Genomic DNA, 25,199 nt, shown 5'->3' on the forward strand with positions numbered 1-25,199 from the left:
GTTTGTTCGATTCCTTAATCTCATCGATTGTTATACACGATAGTGCATCAGCACAAACGTTTGATTTACCTTTCATATATACAATAGTAAAGTTATATTCAGACAGTTCCAGTCTTATTCTTGAAAGTTTTGAAGATGAGTCTTTCATATTGAATAAGTATACTAGAGGTCTATGGTCTGATTTTACAATGAAATGGGTACCATACACATATGGTCGAAATTGCTTGATTGCAAAGTAAATGGCTAAAAGCTCTAATTCTATAATGGTTTTTTTCTGTTCGGCTTTATTAAATGCTTTAGAAGCGAAACAAATCGGTAAATCACTACGTTGTTGTTCTTGACTCAAAATAGCGCCACATCCAGTTGTGGAAGCATCAACTGTAATAATGAATTGTTTAGTAAAATCTGGATATTGAAGAAATTTTGGTAAAAGTAACGCTGCTTTAAAAGATAAAAATGCTCTTTCGCACTCAACATCTCATACAAATTTAACTCTTTTTGTGCTTAATCGGTTTAGAGGCGCTGCCAGAGACGCAAAATTAGGTATAAACCGTCTGTAATAGTTTGCGAACGCGACGAATCGTCGTACCGCGTCTTTATCAGTCGGTTTTGTATACTTTTTAATTGCGTTTATTTTAGAGTCGTCTGGCAACAAACCTTTGGCTGAACATTTATGACCTAAAAATGTAACTTCTGGTCGCAAAAAGTTGCATTTATTTGGGTTAAGTTTGAGACTAAAAGACCTACAGGTATCGAAAACTTTTGAAAGATTTTTAATGTGGTGTGCTTCACTACAACCTATGACGATAATATCGTCGACGTACAAAAATGCGACATTGGCTGGTATACCCGAAAAAGCTATAGTCATCATTCGTGAGAATGAATTTGGTGCTATATTTAAGCCGAATGGAAGCACTTTCCATCTAAATGCGCCACGGTCTGTGCTGAAAGACGTACTGTCACGAGAGATGCAAGGGGATTTGCTGAAATCCTGAAAAAAGGTCTAATGTGGAAAAATATTTTGCCCTGCCAAGATTGTCCAAAATATCGTCAACTCTAGCTAGTGGAAATTTATCAGCAATGAGTTTTTTGTTTACTGCGCGAAAATCTACGCACATACGATAAGCTTTTTGACCATTTGTATCTTTCTTTGGGACTACAATCAAAGGACTATTGTAATTCGAATAACTGGGTTCAATCAAATCATTGTCTAATAACTTATTTACTTGACGATTTATTTCTTCGCGTTGAGAGTATGGCAATCTATAGTTTTTAACATAAACCGGTTCGTTGTCTGTCAGTCTTAATTTTTGCTCGTAAAAGTTATTTAAAGTCATTTTGTCCGTGTCAAGAGCGAAAATGTCGGCATAATCTATGCAAAGGTAAATTAATTTACTATGAGCATGTTGAGGTATTTGATTTTTTAAAATCGAATTTTTTTTCCTACGTTTTTCTTCTGTTTCTGTCTTGTTAATTGTATAAACATTATAATTTGAAAGTTTTTCTGTCCTAATACTTTTTCTCTTCACATACTTTGCATCATCCGTGATGTTAATGACTTTAATTATAGGGTTACTGGAATTAAAAATGCACCTAGCTGTGAAAACATCTTTTTCAATTTCCTGCGAGTCCACGAAAAGTGGTTCGGGTGAATCTCCTAAATCAAAAAGTCTGAATATTTCACATCTTGGTGGAATGATACAACTGTCGCTTTCTGTTCCGTGTAGGATTGGTATCGCGACTTTTTCATCACCTACCCAAAAGGAAATACTATTTCTTTCATAATTAATAATGCATTTGTTAATTTTCAGAAAATCTTTACCCAGTATGCCATCGGATGGGATATTAAAGTCTTCATTTACTACATGTAAAGTATGTTTAATAGATAAGTTAGAAAAATTTAAATTTGCTGTAATTTTACCTAAGGTAGAAACTGAATTTTAAGTGACACCGGTAATGTTAATAATGTCGTTCGTATTTAAGGAAATGTTACTGTCTAGACATGATATTTTATTAAAGAAATGTCGGCTTGAGTGTCTACTAGGAAAGAACAAAATTTTTGTGACTCGTTAAGTTGTAATTCTATGAAATCTGAGTAATTTAAATTTAAACAATAGATAGCTATTAGTGAGGGAAGTTCGCTTACTCGCTTAATTCGTCCTCCCTCTGTGTTCGCTCCTGAGGGGCACTGGCGTTTAAAGCGCGAACGTTTGCGTTTCTACCTCTACCGTTGGATGATCTAGAATTGTTACCTCTATTGTTACTATTATTTGTATTTGGATTGGAATTTCTAATTGGACGCGTATTATTATTGTTGTTATTCTGGTATCTATTTCCATTATAATTCCTATATCTTTGATTTTTATTGCCGTTATAGTTGCTGTTGTATGCAAATGAATTATTGTTTCTATAGCCAGTATAGCCGTGGTTTGGGTAAAAGCCACGATAACTACCAGGTGAATTTCTGGATGTGTTGTTACCACGTGATAGTGTTCTACAATTAATTTTGCTACTACGTCTTTCGGATCTGCAAATGCTGTTGAGGCTAAAATGGTTTTTACTAAATTTGATTTTGCATTTAAACGACACACGTTAACTGTTTGTTCGACTGCCATTTCATAAGCTTTTGCTTGAGTGATCCCTTCAATAATAAGAGACCGCTCAAGTGAGTCAGCTAAATCTTCAACTTTTTTGGCAAAATCTGTATAATTGTTACCTTTAACGTGCAACGCTGCAATTCTCCCTGCTACAACTTTCGAGTTGTCTGGTTTGATCCTATTACGTAGAGCTGTTTTCATATCATTGACTGAAGTTACTTGTGTTGGTAGTGCTTCACGGGCTTTACCCTCTAATTTTGATTTTAAGAACGCTATAAAATTATCATATAAGTCTGCAGTAGCGAATTGTTCAAGTAATGCAATTTTGTCTATAAAAGAATCAAGTGCTAGAGGATCACCACTGTAGTTTTCTCTAATAGAATTAGCACATGTGTTAATGAAAATTTTCTTTTCCTCAAGTGTGGCCATGATTTTATCGTTAAAATCTGGAGCTGAATTAGCAGAAGGTGAGGCCACGTTTGTACTTTTGGATCGTTAAGATCTGATTTTAAAGTAAAAGAAGTTGAAGTTAGTTTTGCACTATTTGAATCGTTAAGATTTGAATCTAAAGTAGAAGTTGAATTTTTAATGGAAGAATTTTCGAAGCCTGGAAAATCTGTTGACAAAGAAAATCTATTTTCCTGGTTTGTGACTTCTTCGGTCGAGGAAGAAGCTAAACTTTCGTAGCTTGAGGCTGAATTATCGGAATCGGATTCTGAGTCTGAGTTTTTTTGCACTTGCTTACCACTTCTAATGTACATATGTAGTTATCAGAATAGCACAAATAATTCAGGTCAAACTATGAAATTAATGAAGTACTTATTTGAATGTCTGCTTTTATATTTGAAGTTGAATTGTTAAGGAACAAGAGAGAAGGAAAAAATTTTATAAACGGGAACTGATTTGCAGGTGAATAGTCACTAAGGAAATATTTAACAATTTATTAGAAGAATTAATTGAAACTGCAGTATACTTTTATGAAAAATCTGTAAAAAGTGATTGAATTCAAAATGGCTCAAAAGTATGTAAGTATTAATTGGTAAAAGTCTTAAAATGTACTCACGGACGCACCGCTTTATTCAAAAAAAAATCTCAATTTGGTTTTTCACGGAACCACCGCATGTATTAAAAAAAAATTAATTGGTTTTCTAACAAACCACCGTTTATCAAAATCCAAAATTTATATGAATGCGAAATTAATTTTTCCTTTAATTTTTTGAAATTTTAAATTTTTGATTTAAACGCGAAAACACCGAATTTTATACAAGTTTCATAAATGTTTTAATATACATACATAAAGCGTAAGAAAAATACCCGTAGGCAACATGTTAAATACATATATGTATACTTATTTTTTCTGGTCACTGCTGCTGCTGCGCTGGCAGACCTGAATCGCTGCTGGTGTTGTTGCTGCTGCTGGTATGCGTCTTTGCGTGTTAAAGTTGGTGGTGGTGGAAAATTTTTGGGTGCCGTTAAATTCGCCGTTATGCGTGGCGTGGTGCGAGTGCCGTTATGTAAAATTTATGGAATTTATAAAATTTTGCGTTGAATTTTCATTAATAAATTGTATTTTAATTTTGTTGAATTTTGCTTTGGCTAAATGTTGATTAGTAGAATTGTTTTTGCGGTTTATTAAATTCAATGTAGAAAAATTGTACTGTCGTTTTTAGATTTAATTTATGAAATTGAATTGTAGAATTGTTTAAAGTTGTATTTAGAAAAACATATTTTAGGTTTGTTAAATTTTATTTTAAGAAATTATATCGTAGTTTAGTAGAATTTATTTAGAGAATTGTATATTGAGGTTTTGATGAATTTTAGTTAGAAAGTTGCATTGTAGTTTATTGAAAATTTATTTAGAAGAAATTTAGTTCAATTTATTTAGAAAATTACGCCGTAGGTTAAAATTTTAATTAGCAATTTATGTGTTAGAATCTCAGAATTTATTAGAAAATTGTATTGTTATATTTGTGCACGTTTTTCGTACCACACACACTTTTGCTTTTTTTCCAACTCAAAGAAAAATTTTCCCACTCACCACTGTTAAAAAAGACGTCCGATTCGTTGCGTTGCCAAAATTGAAAAGGGCGAGGCTCCAGCCTCACGGTCGCCATATAATGTTCCATTTTTGGAACTTCTAAAATGTTCTTTTTGTGCCCTCTACACACACACCAATTCACAAGTCAAAATGTCTTCAGTTTTATTTTACTTATCTTTATTTAAGTTAGATTTAGTTTGTGTTTGTTTTGTAATATTTTACATATGTCAGCACTAAGCTTAGCGCTATTTTTTTCTCTACTTTCAAAAAATTAAAGGCTCCCATTTAATTATTTTTCACTCAGCTTACTCGTATTTCGTTCCTTGTCGCAAATTATAATGGCCGGTCTTTTTCTGCGGAGCCGAATTGCTCTGTTTCCAAATTGTCCCAACGCCTGTTGTCCGTTCACAGTAGACAATGGGTGTTGCAGTAATTTGGAAACAGGGTGACATTTTTATTATTTATTAAGGCTGCTGTTACAACACCAACCATCTTTTCAATTGTAATGTGGAACCTACGCCTCTAACACATATCTCCCTATGGTCCGTCCCTGTTGAAACAGCCATTTTCCGTGGACTCCCGTTAGAGGACTTTGATGACAATTTGTGAGTGGTCATTCCCATTGAATGGGGCGAAGCACTGTTAATACAACAACAACAACAACAATAGCGAAATATTTTACCAAGTAACATATGACCTTGCAAAAACTAAGAGAACGTCCTGATTGCCAGGAAAGAAAACATCATTAGGATTATCTTATTTATGTATCTTATTTTAAAAGGTTTTACTCTTTAGAGAAACAAAAAAATGCTACAAACTCACTAATCTGCTAGACGTGTTTTTAGTTTACGCAACGTTTATATAATTTCAACGCGACACAAACAAGCGCAACCTGCAAGAAAAGTCACTTCCAACAGCACCGCTCATTGGGGAACGTATATTGAAACATCCAGACTATTTCCAAGTACATAACCCTTTTACTGTTTGTGATCTCTGCAATACGCGTGTACATGGTGGACATAAAGACAGCTCGTTGGCTGATCATATGCGCCCCTATATCTACAAATTATGCTAAATTTTCGGAAGTCACCGTCCAAAGCCCGAGGGCTGGCTGGAAGATCGTCTTTGAACAAAGATCAAAGATATCGTTTGCGGATACTTACTTACTTTCTTAATTGGCGCTTAACCGTTTAAACGGTTATGGCCGTCCAACAAGGCGCTTCTTCTCCCTGCCATCCGGGGCCAATTGGTCACACCAAGGGAGTTTAAATCGTTTTCCACCTGGTCCTTTCAGCGGAGTGGGGCCGCCCTCTACCACTGCTTCCATAGGCGGGTTCCGATAGAAACACTTGTTTGGCCGGAGCGTCATCTTTCATTCGCATAACATGGCCTAGCCAGCGCAGCCGCTGCGTTTTAATTCGCTGGACAATGTTGACGTATGCGTATAGCTCGTACAGCTCATCGTTAAATCTTTTTCGGTACTCGCCATCGCCAACGCGTAGATGTCCAGAAATATTTCGAAGAACTTTTCTCTCGAACACTCCCAGAGCCATTTCATCTGATTTTGTCATGGTCCATCCTTCTGCACCATATAGCAGGACGGGAACGATAAGTGACTTGCAGATTATGATTTTCGTTTGCCGAGAGAGGACTTTACTTTTCAATTGCCTACCTAGTCCAAAGTAATATTTATTGGCAAGAGTGATTCTTCGCTGGATATCAGAGCTGATTTTGTTGCTAGTATTGATGTTGGTTCCCAAATAAACGAAGTATTTTTCTATTTCAAAATTATGGCTGCCAACAGTAGTGTGGTTGCCAAGGTACATCTTTGCTCGATGACAGCAGGTACTTCGTTTTGTCCTCATTCACCATCAAAGCCATTTTTAGCGCTTCTTTTTCCAGTTTGGAGTAAGCAGAACTAACGCCGCGGATGTTTGCTGATAACCTCGTATAAATGGCCCGGTCAATCCCCACACGAGTTGATCGATCTTCCAATCAACAGATGTTAGCAGTGGTAAATAAAAATAGGAGTTTATCTATTGTATCATAGTTGTATTATCTGCAATTGGGATTATATATGTTTCAGTAAAAAACTGTGAGCTACATTTAGGATACTAAAACGCGACGAAATATTTATATATATTTTTTTTTAAAGATATTTGTAGAACGTCGGAGCAGGATTTTTTCCCACATTATAGAAACCTTTATTTCAGCGAGATAAAAAAACTAAAATATACTCAAAAGGATAAGGTGAAATGCTTCCTATCGCTAACACAGAAGCAAGCAAGGAATTGCTTTCTGGTATTTTAGCAATGATGCATTGCATAATGTTCGGATTGCAATTTATTGATTCACGAAATTCATTGTAAAGCCCGATGCGAGGTGGTGGTAAAGTCGCAGGGGGCAATATATGACGATTTTGCAATAAATCAATTGTATCTTGACCCCGAAGATGATTGAGAACCGATTGAGTAGCGTTGATTTGTTAATTACATCCACCGCCGCCTGGTGAAGGGCAATTTTGCTGTGGGGGAAATTGCAAACGGTTTGCATTTGCCGTTGCGATTGCTTCATATATGGTTGCTTTTTTTGGGTCTTCAAGGTCTGGCCCCCGACTAGGAAGTGTTGGGGGTAAGTGGCTCCAAGTTGGACGGGTCATTCGAAAAGGGGTCGGGGTCGGGCGTTGAGACAGGATTCAACCCTACAAAGGAGGGTACTAAACTTTTTAAGGGTGAATTTATGATCCGATGCGATCTTTTTGAAATGAGTTTTGAAACTATTGACTCCCGCTTCCCACAGCCCGCCCATATGAGGAGCAGTTAAGAAATTTAGGTAAGAAATGCCATGTGAGGGTTTGGTTGCGCGCGTCAACGAGGAATGCTTTAAACCACGAGCATAGAGCTCTCGATGCTCCGAAAAAGTTCGTCCCGTTGCCGGAATAGAGATTTTTCGGGCATCCTCGTCTGGCGGCAAACCGACCAAACGCTGCTGGAAACGCTGCGCTAGTAGCCTCTAAATGGTTCGCCTTATTCGAAAAGCAGACAAATAAGCAGTCGTAGCGCTTGGACATGCGGCATCCTCGTCCGCTGTAGGACTTAGTATCTGTCCGCCAAAATCCACGCCGGTATTTGTAAATGCCCGAGAAAAGGTATTGCGTTCCGCCGGGAGATTTCCCATGAGCTGTGTTGGGGAACGTTTGCGGAAAGCGTGCTGGCCTTGCAATTATGGATGATGGCTCGAATCGTGTTTTTGACCCGCGGTTTCGAATACTGCGTGCGTAGAAGCCGCAGAATTAGCTGGTTTTCGCCGTGCAAGGAAATGTTGTGGACAAACTGGAATACAAGGAAAGGTCCCTGGACGCTTTGAGACGGCTCCCACTTACGTTACGTGACATTACTTTCATCGATAAAAGGATCTAGAAAAGGGATTTCGTTTTGGCCACTATGGGTTTTCCAGCTCTCAGCGAGCTCACTTCCTGGGCATAGTGGTTTTATCGTTATGAGACGGCTAGTCGTAGTCTTGATTAATTTAGGCGAAATCTGGCGAGACTCTGCTTTAAAAGTGGTTTTTGTTTTTGGATGAGTTCTCTACGAGAATCTCAGGATGTAGGAAATAATCCGCAATGGTCTTGACAGGTCGGAAAATCGATCGAGAATATCCCCGCTAATCTGTCCATAGGTGTATGTTTAATGTGCCTAAATTCAGGTTCTCCATCATTGTTTCTAACGTTTTGGCCAACAAGACAGCACCACATAATTCTAATTGTGGTAATGAAATTGTCTTTACTGGCGCTACTCATGTTTTCGCCATGAGCAGACTAACATAGATATGATCGTTTATCTTAGCTCGTACGTAGACCGTAGCCGCGTAGACTTTTTGGGATGCGTCACAGAAGCCGTGAATTTCGATGTCGTTGGTTGGAATAAAGTGTATCCACCGAGGTAACCGAATCTCGTTAATCGCGGGGTACTCCTGCAAAAAAGTTTGCCATCGATCTAGAGTAATTGTAGATACCGTTTCGTCCCAATACGTCCCCTCCAGCCAAATGTTCTGCATGATAATCTTAGCTACGATGATAACTGGGACGAGCCGAACCAAGAGGACGAAGAGTTTGGCGATTTTCGATTGATTTCGCGGTAAAATAGAAATAATCGGAATGGGCGTTCCAACGGATACCTAGGGTTTTTACCATGCTCGAACTCCAGAAAGTCGTCCGTAAGCCGGTGAGGTTTGAGTATTCCCTGAGGTATCCTGCTGCAGTTGGATGTTCATTTTTGCAGAGGGGATCCTGCTGACTTTATTGCAGCTGTTATTTCACCGAGAGCTTTGATTGCTGACGCAATACTATGCCCGCCTGTATCATCGACGTACATCCTGTTTCTCAAGATATGCGACGCGATTGGCAGCGACGACTCGACGTCATCTGCAAGTTGACGTAGTGTTTTGATCGCCAGATAGGGGGCAGAGTTGACCCCAAAGGTTACCGTATTGAGTTCATATATGCTGATAGGATCACCTGCTTTGAAGCGAAAAACTATTCATTGGTATTTTGTTTGGTTTTCCTTTCCCCAGATTTGCCTGTACATCTTCTCTATGTCACTATTAAAAACGTACTTGAAAATTCTCCATCGGAGGAGTAGTATTGTCGAATCGGCTTGAAGTACTGTGTTTGTAGGACATCGTTCAGGCTCGTGCGGTTGGAAGTCGGGCACAATGCGTTGAATACGAACCTTACATTAGTCGCTATGCTCTCCTCTTTGATTACCGCATGATGCGGTAAGAAATGGCAATCAGTTGATTGTGGTTGTATTATGTTGTGTACCTTGGAAATGCCCTAATGTGTCGTATTCTGTCAATACACTGTTGTCTTCCGTCCGTAGGGCCAGTGTCTTGGCTAGGCGCGTATCGTTTCGATAGAACTGAGAAGAGACGCTCTTAAGAGATGGACCCAAACAGAGGGTTTTTGGAGTCTTGTTTGAAGGGAAGGGCTACGGTGTATCTGCCATCAGAATTCCTTTCCTTTGTGGTTTTATATAGTGCCTCGCAATAGGCATTATCTTCAGTCAGGGCCTCTTTCGTAGGTATATTTCAAGTTCCCAGAAAGCGGTTAGTTGCTTGTTTAAGCTGATTTCATTAAAAAAGATAACCCGGGTATTAGTTGGGTGAGGTGCTTCTGCACGACCGGTTAAAATCATAATCGATTACGGTTTCTTGGGCGAGAAGCGTATTTAAAACGTTCTTCCGCATGCCCTGTAGGAGTATCTGAGGATAGCTGTCGCCTCCATATATGAGGTCGACTGATTCATTAATGAAGAACTTCTTATCCGCCAAGATCAAATCAGGGAAGGCTTGGCGAGTCGTTGCACTAACTTGGCAGGTCGGAAGGTCCCCTGTTAATTGAGAAGGGACTAGAACCACTATGTCAATGCTTTCTATGGGGTCTGTAAGAGAACCTAACCTAATCGAACATGATTATTTTACCTGTGCGGATAGCGTATTATTTATTCCCGAGACTTGCACATGTAAATGTTTGGATGGCACGTTTAATCTCTTCTTTAGTCTTTCTTTTATGAAGGAGCATTCGAACACAGAGTCAATCAGCGGTCTGGCGGAAATGTTCACTCCATTATAGTGTATATTAACACGTGCTGTTCCTAATAGCACCCCCTTAGTTGCATTAGCATGACACGAAGAGACGTTATTAATATTCTCTTTCCTTTTTTCAGATTCCAGCTTTGCCCTATCCTGTTGTGAGGTTGAAGGTATGTTGTCGGTGACGTTTTGAGTCCACCTTTGGGGAGTTGTTTTCGGTTGTGCTGCCGGAAGAAGGAGGAAGGTGTTGTGCCTTGCGTGGCACGAGCTGCAATTAAATGGGCTAGTGCATCGTATCACTGTGTGTCAACCCGACAATCAATTCTAGTTGCTGTCTGACAAAATATATTTTCCCTGACGTGGACAACCTACGGAATTTTTGGCAATTTCGTAATTTGTGCTCCGTACTGTTGCACATCTTACATGCCAATTCTGGTACGCTGGCTTGGTAAATCCCAAGTTTTGTAGAAGTTTCCCTAGAATTCGAATTTTGACTTTTGGGTGCTTTTGTGGTTTTGCTGCCCTTGAGGTCAGAAACCGTCTCTAATGATTGGACAGGAGTTGTCCATATCCTCCCATTCCGGGATATCTGTTTTCCTTTCCAGTGTGTGTTCCCAAACAGCCAAGGTAGATTCAGGGAGTTTTGTTGAACACAAGCACGATATAATTGCATCCCAATTAGTGATGTAAATCTTATGACATTACAGCGCAGATATGCAATTGTTTATCTCACGTTTAAATTTTTTAATTGAGCTTCCACAATGCTGTTCGACTGCCGTCAGATTAAATAAAAGTTTTAGTTGCGTGTGGACTACGATACGCTTATTTTCGTACCTGTCGCTTCAGTTTTTCCAAGCGGTTATAAAACCCTCGTTTGTTAATGAACACCTTCCCACTATTTCTTTTGCTTCCCCTTGCGTTTCTTGTTTTAGATAATATTATAGTGTTAACTACTTTGTACTCTTTAATTAAATTTTTTAAATAATTTTTATTGAGTTTTCGTGTTAACTTAAAATTTTTGAATAACTTCAAAAAAAAAAGAAAATTCTAATTAGTTGGAAAATATTTAAACTCAAAAATAAATAACATAATATTTTTAAAAAATAAATATTTATATATTTGGTTAACCACCAAATATATTGGCGATTCTACCAACGGACAAAAATTTTTATATAAGTCTATACTTACTTATTACCGAATGTGACGCTTTACGTATCGCAAAGCTATTGACCAATAAAATACCGCAAATAAAAGTGCAACTAAGTGACGTGCTATCAAAAAAATTTTGTTTTAGTTACCTGAACCAACTTCAGAAGATATAATTTAATTGGATGTACATATATATTACGTCTGATGGGTCAAGTAAAAACACCATCATCACAATACATCAGTGCTATGACAAAAACCCTTACCACTAACAAAGCTCTAACAAACAAATATGTGATTTGTGAATTAATATACTAAAAAATAAAATAAAGCAGATTTAATATCTATAAGAATTATTCAATGCAAAACTCAATGAATTCAAATTAAACTTCCACTTCATTTTAATAAAAGATACCAAGAAATTGTGTACCTAAACGAAAATCGTGTTTATTAATAACAAAACTAGGAAGCTTAAAATAATTTTAAAGAACCGCTGACCCATTGACATTATATTTTCACGTCCTATCTGATATTTAAATCAACATTGAAGAACTGAAAGAATATGCGAAAATGTTTGAATTAGACTAACGCACATCATTTGCTGTCGTATATATTAAACTTAAAATTCATTAAGATAATACCACTAATTCCTCCCTACAATTCATTCATATATCGAAGTATTTTAATACTCAACGAAACATCGTCATTTTGTATACCATTTGTTGGAATCACTCGTAACCTTTAACGTCCTCTTCATTAATTACAAAGCCATTGCATAACAAAGCCATTGCATAGACAGAAACAACGATGTATTTAATTGTCATCACGTCAAAAAAACGCAATTGATTCGCTTAAAATCTTTACAATCATCAATCAACAACTTATTAATTTTAATATTTCTTTTTATTAAATTTAATTTTATGTAAGTATAATTTTTATTTTAATATTAAATTTAAAATTTTCAATTATAATTCAAATTAAAATTTAAAACCCTTAAATCTTCAAATTTATTTTAAGATTATTTTTATATTTTAACAATTTTATATAAGTTATTTAAATTTACTTTTTTTTCTAAAAAGAAATATTTTATTTAAATTGTTAACTCCCTTTCCAAAAAAATTCTTAAATATTTTCTAATTTTCAAATTTTTCATTTAAATTTTTTTTCATATGGTGCTGCGGTCACCAATACGAATTCGTAATTTTACAATTGTGAGTATGTTTTTGTTAAAGTTCTTCGTAAATCTAATTTAGAATCACCTTATGAAGGACCTTTTAAAGTTATCTCTAAGAAACATAAAACATTTACAATTCAATACAAAAATACTATTAAAAATATTTCAATTGATTTACTTAAACCAGCAAACATACTTATTAACACTAATTTAAATAAAAATACATTAAACAACAAAAAACAAAAAAAGGTTACATTTAATATTAATTAATAATTTGTTTGTTTCAAATTTTCTTGGAGGGGGAGTAAATATAGTGTTAACTACTTTGTACTCTTTACTTTAATATTTTAAATAATTTTTATTGAGTTTTCGTGTTAACTTAAAATTTTTGAATAACTTCAAAAAAAAGAAAATTCTAATTAGTTGGAAATATTTAAACTCAAAAATAAATAACATAATATTTTGAAAAAATAAATATTTATATACTTGGTTAACCACCAAAAATATAATTTCTCAACATCCTTAAGATCGGGATTGAGAATTTAAATGGCCTTGAAAGGTCGGCCAGGAAAGGTAGTCGCCTTTAAATACATCGGTACGAATTTTATGTCGGCGTGAAGAACCTTCATCTTTTGCTTCATCTTTTCCAGGTTATGGGGTGATAGTTTCGACTTCAGCCGCCACTGCATACATGCATTTCAGATAGCATGCGAAGCAACTTTAATTCTTATCCACAGGTCGCTGGTTCATATCCTTCTCGAAGGACCAAATGTTGCGGGGCATGTGGCACCCGGGATAATCGGGCGCGGTGCGCGCAAATAAAAGAAATAGAAACAAGAATTAATAACGAGTGATAATGTTTATTTGAAGATATACACCAACAAGAATCACTGTGTGGAATAAGAATTAATTACTTCAAGTACAAAATGGCAAATTCAAATATAAGCACAATTCCAAAATATTAATTGCAAAGTGTTAAAATTAATTACAATGAAAATGAGAAATGTGGTTGGTTGTGGATAACTCACCTGGAGACAGTTGATGGCTCGTCCGTAATATTTACGCTGGTCGCCTCAACAGCATATTCTTGCTGAACTTTGATGTTAAAATTTTGACATAGAAATTGTAAAAATATTTATGAGAAATAAAAATATAAAGATGGAGCGCAATTAAAAATAAAATAGATTTAAGACGCGATACCCCCCGAAGAAATTGTAGGTCGAGCTACTCTTCTAATTTGCGTCGTGCTCCCTTCTAATTTTTCCTACAAATTGGCGGGACGGGACCTATGGGACCGAATGGCATATGAGTTTTCACTGAGAGCTTTTCATGGCAGAAATACACTTGGAGTGCTTTCCGAATACTGCCTAAGGGCGACCCCGCTTAGAAAAATTGTATTCTAATTGAAACAACTTGTTTCTAAAATTTTTGATGTTGCTTTGTCCGGGCGTGAGCCCAGGATCTTCCGTGTGGTAGGCGGAGCACGCAACCATCACACCACGGCGGCGCAATTAATTGACTGTGTATTGATAACCTGACTCCCTTTCTTTCAAATCCAATTAAGCTCCACTTTCATATTTTTATTTCTTATAAATATTTTTATAATCTATGTCAAAATTATCATACCAAAGTTAAGCAAGAATATGTATTTATATAAGGACAAATTTTTCGCTGATTTTTCTCCATTTATATAAAGGAAAAACTTTATATTTTTTATTTTTTTTTAGATCTAATTCTGATAGATCTGATCTGAGTTCATTAGCGACCACGCGAGCTTTGTTTTTTAAATTGCTTAAAATTTTAACTTATTATTGAGAATGCATGAACTTAACACCGGCTTATAATAATTGAATATACAATTATTATGTTTTTTCTAAGAGAAACTGAAAAGAAAGAAAGAAAAATTTACTGTCATATTGCGATGGTACCATTTCGAAATCCGCCACGTAATCATCATCAGGCAATTTCGTAATGTTCTCAAAGGTTTCACCGAGATTCGAACCGCGAATCACACGGTGAAACTGCAGTTGCCTTAACCACTAGGCTATCGTGATTGTATTTGTTACCTTACTTAATTAAGTTTATCTCATTTCTACACTAACAACACAACTGAGACATTCTGTCTCTATTAATTTGTCTGTTGTGTAGATTTGTTTGTGTAAAGTTTCTTTTTCGTTGCGTATGCGAAGCTTTGTAAACTCGTGCTCACTTTTACATATTTACGTTTGTTTCTTTTTAATGGTGTGTTCAATTTATACTTATTATTAAGAATTCATGAGCTTAACACCGGCTTATAATAATTGAATATTCAATTATTATGTCTTTTCTAAGAGAAACTGAAAAGAAAGGAATGGTACCATCGCAATATGCCAGTAAATGTTTCTTTCAATTATTATAAGCCAGTGTTAAGCTCATGAATTCTCAATAATAAGTATAAATTTAACACGCAATTAAAAACAAACAAATTCAAATTTTAACTTTCACAAAATTGGCAATATATTTAGGACACGTGCCTACACTACCATTATAAATATATTAGCGCAAAATACGATAACCAAAAAAAGTTATAGATTGTCCTGGTCACCTTTAATACTCATCGAGCTTTGCACACAAAATATATTAACTTTGGTAACATAACGGTTGGTTGTACAGGTATAAAGGAATCGAGGTAGATATAGACTTCCATATATCAAAATCATCAATATCAAAAAAAAAAAAGGTTGATTAAGCCATGCCCGTGCGTCTGTCTGTCTGTCCGTCCGTTAACACGATAACTTGAGCAAATACTGCGATATCACCAATTTCGGTATACGGGCTTATGTGGACCCAGAATAGATTGGTATTGAAAATTAATGAAATCGTATGATAACCGCGCCCACTTTTTACATATATAACACTTTGGAAAACGCAAAATAATACACCTAGAATATTAAAACTTGTGATAAATTCACTTTTACAAATATTTTTAGGCATACATCGCAAACCGTTAAACCTATCATAACAAAATTCGGCAGAGACCTTGCGTTTATTATAGGAAAAGCTTTGAAGAAAAATCGGTTAAGGACCACGCCCACTTTTATATAAAAGATTTTTAAAAGGTTTGTTGACGAATAAAATAAGCTATATCTTTGCAAAAAAGAGCTTTCTATCAATTATATTTACTTTTCCTAGTGGAATTATAACAAGAAATAGGAAAAAATTTAATTTTTTAAAAATGGGCGTGTACGCCTCTTTAATTAATATTAATATTATTATAAATTAAAGGTTCGTAGACTAGAATAATAAGCTATAAAAAAATGTAAAGCGCGATAACCTGCGAAAAGATTTTCTTCTAAATGAAAAAACTTGTTTTCTAAAATTTTTATGTTGCTTTTCCCTGGGCGTAAGCCCAGAATTTTCGGTCTGGTAAGCGGAGCACGCTACCATTTGTATCAATGATATGTCACTTACGAAGTTTTATTGTAAGAGGAAATTGGGAGATATTTTTTTTAATTAGCGGTGCCACTTGATTTGAGACAAGTAATTTATCTGAAATGGACTCTACAATTGAAGTCCACGCTGAGTATATAATTTACGTTTATATCCAAACCTAGACACCCCTAAGCTTTTATTATGAAAGTCCAACAAAACCGAACAAATTTTACGAGAATTGGTAAGACCATAGTTTCTTTGACAGTAGCTATTTTATATCTGCTTACGAAAGGCTGCATTGAGTATGTCTAGCTAATGTGATTCAGCTTTCATATGATTTAAGATTGGTGGCTTTTCTGGGTATATATATTAGACTTCCTTCCTTGCTAATTCTGAAAACTTTTGCGACGAGTTTCAGTCTATAGAAATGATCGTTTAAACAGATCCGGGAGGTGTTTATTTTTCTGATAAAACATTTCTTAATCGATCGAGATTTTAATAGCCACATATATCGTAAAATATTTTTAATTACAATATAATGTTTTTCCAAATACATAAATAGGTACGGAAAATTTTTAGATTTAGGCTTTGTGGTTGACGTATCAAAGCAACAAGAAAAATCATTAAAACCAGGTAAGTGAATCACGAGTGTACCATCTGCTTCCTGGCGCCCCCTCGGTAAAGTTGGCTTCTTCGTAGCCAACTTCCCAAGCAAGCCAAAAGCATGTATACTAGGGATATGACTTTTTTTTAATAAAAAATACCTATTACTAGAGGATGAGAAATGGTGAAAATACAACAAATATTATGTTCTTTCAAATATTTATTGCAAAATCCTTACGCAGGGAACGGCATTTGTACACTGAGAAATAATGCTTTACGTTTCAGTTCATATTCCATCATTTATTCAAATATTTAATTAACCTTAAAACATTACTGTGTGCCCTGTGTATGCAAATCAATTAAAATATTGTAAATTTAAAGAAATAAACTTTAAGTTTAAAGTACTAGGCGTTTTGTACACATGAACTATATCCCCAACTGCCTTCATCGCTCGCTCCGCGCAGATATTACTACTGTTGGTTAATAATGGCGGATTCCTGTTTCACCCAGTGTTTTAGAAAACTTGTGTGTGCTTTTTATACTTAACGAGCGATTGTCCCAATAATGCAAAATCATCTTCATGAAATCGGTGGTCAGAGAACCAAACATCGTACCATGTACTGCATATAAATCTGCAAACTGGAAGTAATAGATCCTTAAAATTCGGCAGGAGAATAAAAGATAAATTGCCATTGCCCTCGAATTCCATAGAGAGTTACTTAATGGCGGCAAGCGTTTGAATTGTATATAAGGAAACTCACTGGTTTTCTCGTAATACCTGAAGGTTTTTCCCAGCTCAAACAAATATTGCATATCGTCACGCCATTTAATATTCTCTACCTGTAACCGCTTATTATTTTGTTTAAAGCTGTTTTTCAGATAGTCGTAGTCAGCTATTAGATCCGAAACAAAATCGTACGCAATATTTGGAGAAGATGTTTTGCCATTTAATAATTCATCCATTGCATGTCTTAAGATAAAATCAAGAACATGGTGCTGAAAGCCAATATAATGTGGCTGAGGTAAGGAAATACTTATGTATGTTTGTTTAATGGTGTGTTCAGTTTATACCTATATTTAAGAATTCATGAGCTTAACACCGGCTTATAATAATTGAACTTCAATTATTATGTTTTCTAAGAGCCTAATGGTTAAAGGCTACTGCAGTTTCACCATGTGATTCACGGTTCGAATCCCGGTGAAACCTTTGATAACATTACAAAATTGCCTGATGATGATTACGTTGGCGGTTTTCGAAATCGGTCCATCGCAATATGCCAGTAAATGTTTCTTTTTTTCCGTTTCTCTTAGAAAACATAATAAATGAAATTCAATTATTATAAGCCGGTGTTAAGCTCATGAAACCTTAAATATAAGTAAGGAAATACTGTTGAAATAAGTTTGCAATAGACTAACAACGCCATTTCGTATTCCATTGTTAAGGTTTGTAGTATCAGAAACTATCATTTTTATCGATTTAAATAAGTCATATTTATGTGAAGTATCTTTAATTTCATTATAAATAGTCGATGCTTTTCCGTTTTCAAGTTCCAGAACAGCCGACTTTACTTCTCTGTTTTAATTTGAACTGAACTTCCTGAACTTCCTTTTTTCCAAACTTTTTACCTTCGATATGTTGACACCAGTATTCTTTTTTTAATTCTTTCTTGAAAGTATTATCTAGTACCTCTGCTGATCTTATGAAAGCTTTGTAAACTGCAGACTGCGAAGGTCTAGGTATTTCAACTCCCGATTGTGCCAGTTCTTACAAATTTTTGTTGCTTTTCTTGTACTTACGTTGGCTTTTGTTACTAAAACAACGCATGCAGTTGTAAATAATTTTTTTGACATTTTTTCAGGCAGATCGTAGTAGTCGCACTCGCTAGCCTCTTGGTATTCAGTATTTGTTGAAATCACTGACTTTGATCTACCTACTGAACACTCATCACCACTAGGTTGCTGTTGCTGCACCCGCTTAATTTTAGAGGGATGCATTCTAGTTTTTTATTTGTAGTGTATCCTACTTCTCCATTAGACCTTTTTTGTATTTGGTATAAATCTTTGTCTTCCTTGCTTAGCCACTCGCTTTTCTCGTTTGTAATGTCAAACGCTTTGCCAAACTCTGTCAAAATATTTATACCATTCGGATACTTCAAAAACTTGCGGTAGTGCCCAAGAAGCTTCACAGTTTTCCGTTCCACCGAAGATTTTGCCATTGCCGGAAAATTGAGTTTGTTCCACAAATCGATTAATTCTTTTGAAATTGTTTTAAATATATTTTTAGAAGATTTTTCGGTGTTGGCCAAAGCATTATATCTCCCGACAATAACCTCCTATTTGGGAATCTTACATAGCTCACACAAACTTTTTTCAATATTTGGTATTTGTCGCCGCTTCGTTTTGCTTTTTTCAAATGTAATCAAATTTTTTTACCAATTTTTGGTGTTTTTCTTTATATTGTTATCACTCTTTTTAAAAGACATTTTCTAAACAAAATAAAAAGGGTGGTGTTATTGATTCGACTCTACTTCGCGCAGATATAAGACACACTTACCACTTAAATCTCTGTTAATACTTTTTATTTATTTTATAAATTTATTTTTACATATATGTAATTGCTTATAAATGAGAAAAACGATGAAAGTGGTTGTAACTGTGGATTCCGTTTTAATTGTAGCTTTTCCGATGAAATACTATAAATGATTTTAAGATGACGTTACAAGTAGTGAAATGCTAGCTGAAAGTATTATAAAAGTAATATAATTTTAATTGAAAGTAATATAATTTTAATTGAATATATGAAAATTTATTGAAATATGAATAATCGAACTTTATGAAGATTGAAAAACATTGGTGGATTGTAATTACAACTTTTTGATCTGGTCAAGCACTTTTATATATTCAAGGTCATATGTACATACATGCAAAACATTCAATGTACCCCATGCGGGACTTTTTTTAGAAAAATAAGGTAAATTATTATCATAACCCGTCGTTATTAGTGAAAACACATTGCATGATGCCATGTATATATATTTTTTCCCAAAAAAAATTTTAAGTCATATGCCTAATGTATACACATCTCCGTGTATAATCCCAAGTTGGCAGCGGTTAGAGCCAAAGCCAGAATTGGCAACAACAACAACGTTATTCATTTTTATGTTCTATTTAATCAACCTGCCACTAGACATTTACAGCAACAACGCACAATATTTAAAATTTACAACAACAGTAATACTAATTCATTCCATGAAATATAAATAATAAATACAAGGCGCGACAACATCCGAATAGATTTTAACCCGCATAATTTGAAAAAACCTTTGCTTTAACTTTTACAGCGTGAAAAATACAGTCCATTATATACTTGCATTGAGCTTTTGTTTTGCACTGTACATGAATTTAATGGTGTGTTCAGTTTTACTTAATTAATTAATTAATTTCTAAGAAATATTTAGTTTAACTGGCAAATAATAAACATTCAAACATTTAAATCAAACATTTACTGACATATTGCGATGGTACCATTTCGAAAACCGCCACGTCATCAACGTCAGGTACCCTGCACATAAAAGCCAAAGTAGTTAGCAAACATTCTAGTTCATTGACTAGAATTTTGTGGCATTATTGATACTAGTTAGTGTATGGGTAGTTAAATGACTAGAATTTCGTGGCATTCATCATACTAGTCAGTTTTAGAATAGTTCATTGACTATACTTTCTGGTGTTATTCATACTAGTTATGTGAATGATTTACTTGACTAAAATTTTGTCTCTCCGACTCGAGGAAATGTGCGGGTGCTTTCTGTAGCCAATTTGCAATGCATACAATGCTAGATATCGTCCCAATCAACGGACACATAAACACAAGACTGACAAGTCGCACCTCCCCGTTACCTCAACAGAGGTAAAATAAGCGATTTAAAAGGCCAAGCCTTCCATATCAATAGTCCCTGGCGGAAACCCTATGCCGATGTCAAAACATAGGGCATCAGCAGCTAATCACATGTTTTCTACTTGTCGTTAAAAGCCTTTGCCATTCCAAAACAACGGAGAATGGCAAGGATAAGTCCACTACCAAAGACCGGAAACGCAGCCAGTATCTACCTATATTATCCCTTTAGTCAGTAACAAAAACGTTTAAAGCCGTTATGATTAACTCATTTAAACGAAATTCTTCAGTTTTCCAGCCATCAGCATGACTTCCGTAAAGTGCATATCACTAACACCTTTCTGCACGCCATTAACACTCATCATAGGACGGTGCTAGTGCAGCTTGGCCTGTTTTGACACAGTCAACCACGACTGGCTCGTTCAAAAGCTTTTGAAAAGGTCAACCACTTCACGTTACTGCAAGACCTGGAAGGGTCTCCTCTTCCCCCAAGTCTTAAAAGGTGGACCACAAATTATCTCTCTGGTCGGCAAGCATCAGTGAAATCCAAGAACGTAACATATAAACCAAGAAGAATTAAATAAAGGGCGCCACAGGGTGATGTCCTATCCAATTCCTACCTTCACCACCAGGAGTCAGTATCATTTCTTACGCCGATAACTGCAAAATAATGGCCACAGGCCCGGGCCCATAGATCGATGAGCTTTGTAACAAAATAAACAACTATCCCATCATTTCTTCAGTTTCTTCGCCTCGCGAAACCTGAAGTTGTCACCGACCACATCATCGGCGACCTTACTCACAACATGGACGCAGCAAATATCGATCATATTGCACATCAACGTCGATGGAACCACGCTACCAACTGTCTTACACCCAAAATCCTGGGTGTGTCGTTCGATCAGGATCTACATTCTGGAGAGCACGCAGCCGAAATGGTACCGAAAATCCACAGCCGTGATAAAATCCTCAAATCTCTTGCCAGCAGCACTTGGGGTAAAGGTAGAGAAACGCTCGTCACCATTTACAAAGCAATTTTGCGGCTTGCTACGCGTCCCCGATATGGTCGCCAAGGCTAAAGGTTACTGACTGGAAGAAAATACAGGCCTTCCAAATTACTGCCCTCAGAACCGCTACGGGCTTCTTCCCTAGAACACCATCTACAATATGAGGCGAGAGTTCTCCCCATTAGGGAGAGACATGAAATGCTAACCAAACAGTTTCTGTAAACAAGGGGTGCCACAGGGTGGTAACCTATCCCCACTTTTGTTTAGCTTCTACATATCAAAGCTACCTTCGCCACCAGAAGGAGTTACTATCGTTTCCTACGCCGATAACTGCACAATAATGGCCAAGGTGAATTTTATATCACAAAGTCATTGTAAATACCCGATGTTAACTGCATATCTTTATTTGTAGGTTTTAAATTATGCATGCATATGGTCTTGATGTTTTGCTTAAAATAAGCGATTTAGAGAAGGCTGGGCTTTTGTATACTCAGTTCGAGTCACGTGCATATGCAGTATTACGAAAGGTATTTCGTTGTACAACGGGATGAATAAGCTTTTTTATTAAATTTCTATACATTAATTTATAGACTCTTAATTTGACTCCTGACGATGTAATCGAAGTGGAACCGAAAGATATAAGCTATGTTCATAGTTTTTATGCATCACAGACCGCACGTATTGTTGAACAAACAATTAAACCATTTGGTTGGCAATCATTAAAGAGTCAAATAAATAATCTACCGGTCCAATTTTTGAAGATTTTCAAGCTCAATTCATTGGCATTGGTGGTCGTTATAATCAGTCTACCCCAATCAAAGGTTCAGTTCTAAGCATTCCTCGAGTAGTTTTAATATTTTTTGTTGGCGGTTGTACATTTTCGGAAACCTCAGCGTTAAGATTTCTTTCGCAATAGAAGGATAATGTTGAATTTGTTATAGCAATAACAAATATTATAAATAAGCATACTTTTATTGATTGTAAAATAATAAAATATACTATAATAATATATTTTTATTCTCATTTGAGCAGAGCTCACAGAGTATATTAACTTTGATTGGATAACGGTTGGTTGTACAGGTATAAAGGAATCGAGATAGATATAGACTTCCATATATCAAAATCATCAGTATCGAAAAAAAAATTGATTGAGCCATGTCCGTCCGTCCGTCCGTCTGCCCGTTAACACGATAACTTGAGTAAATTTTGAGGTACCTTGATGAAATTTGGTATGTAGATTCCTGGGCACTCATCTCAGATCGCTATTTAAAATGAACGATATCGTACTATAACCACGCCCACTTTTTCGATATCGAAAATTTCGAAAAACCGAAAAAATGCGATAATTCATTGCCAAAGGCGGTTAAAGCGATGCAACTTGGTAGATGGGTTGACGTTATGACGCAGAAAAGAAAATTAGTAAGATTTTGAACAATGGGCGTGGCACCGCCCACTTTTACAAGAAGGCAATTTAAAAGTTTTGCAAGCTGTAATTTGGCAGTCGTTGAAGATATCATGATGAAATTTGGCAGGAACGTTACTACTATTACTATATATGTGCTAAATAAAAATTAGCAAAATTGGATGAAGAACACGCCCACTTTTTAAAAAAAAAATTTTTTTAATTCAAATTTTAACAAAAAATTTAATATCTTTACTGTATATAAGTAAATTAAGTCAAAATTCAACTCCAGTAATGATATGATGCAGCAAAATACAAAAATAAAGAAAATTTCAAAATGGGCGTGGCTCCGCCCATTTTCATTTAGTTTGTCTATAATACTTTTAATGCCATAAGTCGAACAAAAATTTACCAATCCTTCTCAAATTTGGTAGGGGCATAGATTCTATGACGGTAACTGTTCTCTGTGAAAATGGGCGAAATCTGTGTAAGCCACGCCCAGTTTTTATACACAGTCCACCGTCTGTCCTTCCGCTCGGCCGTTAACACAATGACTTGAGCAAAAACCGATATATCTTTACTAAACTTAGCCCACGTACTTATCTGAACTCACTTTATCTTGGTATACAAAATGGCCGAAATCCGACCATAACCACGCCCACTTTATCGATATTGAAAATTACGAAAAATGAAAAAAATGCCATAATTCTATACCAAATACGAAAAAAGGGGATGAATCATGGTAACTGGATTGGTTTATTGACGCAAAATATAACTTTGGAAAAAACTTTGTAAAATGGGTGTGACACCTACCATATTAAGTAGAAGAAAATGAAAAAGTTCTGCAGGGCGAAATAAAAAACCCTTGAAATCTTGGCAGGTATTACATATATAAATAAATTAGCGGTATCCAACAGATGATGTTCTGGGTCACCTGGTCCACATTTTGGTCGATATCGCGAGAACGCCTTCACATATACATCTAAGGGCCACTCCCTCTTAAAATGCTCAGTAACACCTTTCGTTTGATACCCATATCGTACAAACATTTTAGAGTCACCCCTGGCCCACTCTAATGGCGATATCTCGAAAAGGCGTCCACCTATAGACCTAATGCCCACTCCCTCTTAAAATGCTCAGTAACACCTTTCGTTTGATACCCATATCGTACAAACACATTCTAGAGTCAACGCTGGCCCACCCTAATGGCGATATCTCGAAAAGGCGTCCACATATAGACCTAATGTCCACTCCCTCTTAAAATGCTCAGTAACACCTTTCGTTTGATACCCATATCGTACAAACATTCTAGAGTCACCCCTGGCCCACCCTAATGGCGATATCTCGAAAAGGCGTCCACCTATAGACCTAATGCCCACTCCCTCTTAAAATGCTCAGTAACACCTTTCGTTTGATACCCATATCGTACAAACATTTTAGAGTCACCCCTGGCCCACCCTAATGGCGATATCTCGAAAAGGCGTCCATCTATAGACCTAATGCCCACTCCCTCTTAAAATGCTCAGTAACACCTTTCGTTTGATACCGATATCGTACAAACATTCTAGAGTCACCCTTGGTCCACCTTTATGGCGATATCTCGAAAAGGCGTCCACCTATAGAACTAAGGATTACTCCCTTTTAAAATACTCATTACCGCCTTTCATTTGATACCCATATCGTACAAACACATTCTAGAGTCACCCTGGCCCACCCTAATGGCGATATCTCGAAAAGGCGTCCACCTATAGACCTAATGCCCACTTCCTCTTAAAATGCTCAGTAACACCTTTCGTCTGATACCCATATCGTACAAACATTCTAGACTCACCCTTGGTCCACCTTTATGGCGATATCTCGAAAAGGCGTCCACCTATAGAACTAAGGATTACTCCCTTTTAAAATACTCATTGCCACCTTTCATTTGATACCCATATCGTACAAACACATTCTAGAGTCACCCCTGGCCCATCCTAATGGCGATATTTCGAAAAGGCGTCCACCTATAGACCTAATGCCCACTCCCTCTTAAAATGCTCAGTAACACCTTTCGTTTGATACCCATATCGTACAAACATTCTAGAGTCACCCCTTCACCCTAATGGCGATATCTCGAAAAGGCGTCCACCTATAGACCTAATGCCGACTCCCTCTTAAAATGCTCAGTAACACCTTTCGTTTGATACCCATATCGTACAAACACATTCTAGAGTCACCCCTGGCCCACCCTAATGACGATATCTCGAAAAGGCGTCCACCTATAGAACTAAGGATTACTAACGTTTAAAATACTCATTACCATCTTTCATTTGATGCCCATATCATACAAACACATTC

General features: G+C 36.2%; 1 protein-coding gene and 1 long non-coding RNA gene across 4 annotated transcripts in view; both read right to left on the reverse strand.

Moving 5' to 3' along the window:
- Window positions 1–25,199, reverse strand: part of Cad96Ca (tyrosine kinase receptor Cad96Ca) — a 2,297,709-nt gene that overhangs the window by 2,115,376 nt on the left and 157,134 nt on the right. The gene's annotated exons all lie outside the window — the stretch shown is intronic.
- The window catches only part of LOC137236962 (uncharacterized), a 64,470-nt gene continuing 57,409 nt past the window's right edge, over window positions 18,139–25,199 (reverse strand). The window contains exons 2-3 of the long non-coding RNA XR_010948729.1: window positions 19,116–19,298; window positions 18,139–19,047 (exon numbers count right to left, since the gene is read on the reverse strand). This is a non-coding gene — a long non-coding RNA (uncharacterized lncRNA). The remainder of the gene's footprint in view (window positions 19,048–19,115; window positions 19,299–25,199) is intronic.

Source organism: Eurosta solidaginis, chromosome 1 (genome assembly GCF_040869045.1).
Source record: "Eurosta solidaginis isolate ZX-2024a chromosome 1, ASM4086904v1, whole genome shotgun sequence".
Lineage (NCBI taxonomy): Eukaryota > Metazoa > Arthropoda > Insecta > Diptera > Tephritidae > Eurosta > Eurosta solidaginis.